Genomic DNA, 3,497 nt, shown 5'->3' with positions numbered 1-3,497 from the left:
TATATGAAGATGAGCAAGCCTTTGTTATTATTATTATTATTATTATTATTATTATTATTATTATTATTATTATTATTATTATTATTGTCATTATTATCAGAGATTGATGCTCTAATGTTTGATATAAAGCTTCCGTTTAACTGTCAATTGGCTTTATTTAAGTGTTATTATTATTATTATTATTATTATTATTATTATTATTATTATTATTGAGGTGAATGCGACTCTTCCCAAAAGTCACAATAATAATTAATGTAGATATCGTTACCTACCTACCCACGTACTCTGTGTATGCATACTGTGTGGACGTGTGCATACATACATACATACATACATACGTACATACACAGACAGACTGACAGATGGACAAAGGAAAATTCATATCTTTTTTCTCTTTTTTCTCTTTTTTACTTTTCTTTCATTCTCTTATTTATAATGTTTTGTCATTTTTCCTACCGAAGAAAGTCTCTCTCTCTCTCTCTCTCTCTCTCTCTCTCTCTCTCTCTCTCTCTCTCTCTCTCTCTCTCTCTCTCTCTCTCTCTCTCTCTCTCTCTCTCTCTCTCTCTCTCTCTCTCTCTCTCTCTCTCTCTCTCTCTCTCTCACACACACACACACACACACGTTAGTAAAAAGAAGACTGCAGACCACGTATTGTAATTAGTATATAAAGAAAAACAACCAGAGCTATTATAGTATATGTCAGCACACATTGAATAAAATTTGTCATTATTAGAGAAAAGGGAAAAAGAAAATGTTAGGAAAAAAACAACTGATTCTTATTATTATGGTGCGTACTGGGTCTGTCTTCTGATTTACTTGTTTGTTTGTCATCTTTAATCTAATACCTGTCCTTGTGTGTGTGTGTGTGTGTGTGTGTGTGTGTGTGTGTGTGTGTGTTTCGCTTTCACCGTACAAACTTTAAAACGCGTACATATGGACATAAATCTTCGTGTGTGTGTGTGTGTGTGTGTGTGTGTGTGTGTGTGTGTGTGTGTGTGTGTGAGTATCTATGTACGTTTCCGGCTGGCAACAGTACGACAGAGACCCTCGGAGGAACCTCTTGGCTGACTCCTTCCCCACTGCAACACACACACACACACACACACACACACACACACACACACACACACACACACACACACACACACAGCCATGCCAGCTTCAACGAAACCTACGTACCATTAAGCAATATAACCATGATGTATAAAACCGTGGAGACAAACTGTAAAAAAATATATATGTACTTACAATTGCAGTGATTAGTGATGCCATGCTCTACTAAACACTAAAGATTAAGAAAGAAAACAAGAAGAAACAAAAACAAACTATCTATTTAGCTTTTCAACTTCATTTATCACATTCCAATTTCATCCAATAGTCTTTACGAATGTATGATGGAGTTCACTTGTCCATATTAATTCACTAGACTTCCTGACATCACTACTTGAGGCAACTGTAATTAATGTATGTAGCGTGTGTGTGTGTGTGTGTGTGTGTGTGTGTGTGTGTGTGTGTGTGTGTGTGTGTGTGTGGGAAGAGTCTGCCAGCTCTGTGTTTCCTGGCGTGTGTCTGTTTGTGTGTCAGTCTCTCCTTAACAGTGTACGGTACCGTCGCTTCGTCTAGTCATTGCTCCTGACAGTCATTGTAACCCCCGCACGAAGGTCTGGCGTCGCCTGGCTCTCTCTCCATTAAGACATAGCGTGTGTACATACGTCTAGGCATAAACTAGAGCGGGCCTACGCTGAAGGCAGTCACAGGTGGTCATAATGATTACAGGAGTGTAATTATGTAATATGAAAAATAGTCATCGTACATTGGGTCAACCACGACACTTCTGTACCCTATCTAGTCCGCTGCCGCCGCCGTCGCTGCCGCCGCCGCTGCTGCTGCTGCTGCTGCTGCTGCTGCTGCTGTCGCCGCTGCCGCCGCCGCTGCTGCCGCTGCCGCCGCTTGGTATTTCTTAGCAACACCTGCGCATAATTGATTCCTTAATTAGTGAGCTGTTGTACGTACATGTCCGTGTTTCTGGTGTAGATGACGTATAAACATTGTTGTGTTGTTTCTCTTGTACATAAAGACAGGAAGTTGACAAGTGCGTTTTAATTCTCAAAGATTATTACCAGTGTGTGTGTGTGTGTGTGTGTGTGTGTGTGTGTGTGTGTGTGTGTGTGTGTGTGTGTGTGTGTACATGCACTTTTTACCATTTGCGTATTTCTGTTTCTCTCCCACCATTTATTCATTCATCATTTATTTATTTAGCTATTAATTTATTTCATATCTAAGTCTTTCCATTAAAATCTACTTAGCGATTCTTATTGAACACGAAAGACTTATCCAATCATTATTATTATTATTATTATTATTATTATTATTATTATTATTATTATTATTGCAGTTATCATCGTCATCATCACACGGGTTGGTGCATTACATGTCAGGTTAGTGAGTGGTGAGTGCATCGTTGTGTGTGTTGGTGTGGACTCTGCGTGATGGGGGAGTCGCTGTTTGCTCACTAAATTTGTTTATGTATTTACTTACTGAATGGCGGAGCGTTGCTCTCTCTCTCTCTCTCTCTCTCTCTCTCTCTCTCTCTCTCTCTCTCTCCCCCTTCGTTTGGTTGGAAAGCCTTGGCTGCGTGACTGACTGGCTGACTATTCTTGTGGCTGGCTGATTGTCTGACTGGCTAACTGTCTGTGTAAGTAGTGGTTAATTGATTGGCTGACTTTGGGTGACTGGTGACTTGTTGACTAACTGACTGTCTGTATGGCTAGTGACTGGCTGTGGTGTGCTCGAGTGGAAACAGATCTGGGATGAGGTAACGCGTAGTGAGAGAGACCATGAATGAAACTACACTTTATGAAAACATTACCGCTTTACCTTGGTGGCGGAGACTGTGAAACCGTCCTTGACTTTGTCTGTCTGTCGGCTTGTTTGTCTAAGTGTGTCAACCTATCTCAGTCTCTATATGTTTTTTTTTTTTTTTTGTCTGATCATATTTCGAAAAGCTTTTCAAGTGATTACAATATTTTTGGAGGGTAAAGAATAGTAAAAATGTGGCTTTGCTTTTATAATGTGATATATTGAATACACTAACTTCATTCTCACTCATATTTATTTACTACTTATCATATAAGAGATTGAAAAATAAGAGAAGTTATACATGGCGGTCTCTGTGCAAAAGATAACCAATCATTCCTTCCTATCATCCTCATCCATAAATTTGTCTCATGAACTTTTAAAGCTTTAACCCCTTCAGTATAATGAGGCATTTCCATATTCATTCTGCTTACTATTTGGTGATATTATACAGCTTCAGAAATTCATGTCGGGGATTAAAACAGTTAAGACTGTGCCCATTAATCTTCTGACATCCATAGACCCTTCCTAATGTCAATAAAATGGTCTAGTCGCACACAAATATCAAGGTAAAAATGTGTCCCATGATTGAAGGAGATAAAGTTCCCCAACCACCCAGCACTAACAACTTAGTTACTGAA

The 3,497-nt window shown here is 39.1% G+C and overlaps 1 long non-coding RNA gene across 2 annotated transcripts in view; it reads right to left on the bottom strand.

Moving 5' to 3' along the window:
- Positions 1 to 1,217, bottom strand: part of LOC123518129 — a 20,499-nt gene extending 19,282 nt beyond the window's left edge. The window contains exon 1 of one of the 2 annotated variants that reach the window (XR_006678676.1): positions 1,087 to 1,217. This is a non-coding gene — a long non-coding RNA (uncharacterized LOC123518129). The other variant, XR_006678675.1, reaches the window with a different exon arrangement.
- Between the last annotated feature and the right edge of the window lie 2,280 nt (positions 1,218 to 3,497).

This window comes from Portunus trituberculatus, chromosome 43 (assembly GCF_017591435.1).
Source record: "Portunus trituberculatus isolate SZX2019 chromosome 43, ASM1759143v1, whole genome shotgun sequence".
Lineage (NCBI taxonomy): Eukaryota > Metazoa > Arthropoda > Malacostraca > Decapoda > Portunidae > Portunus > Portunus trituberculatus.
Note: the sequence above shows the minus strand (reverse complement) of the source record. Positions and strands in the feature narration are given on the sequence as shown.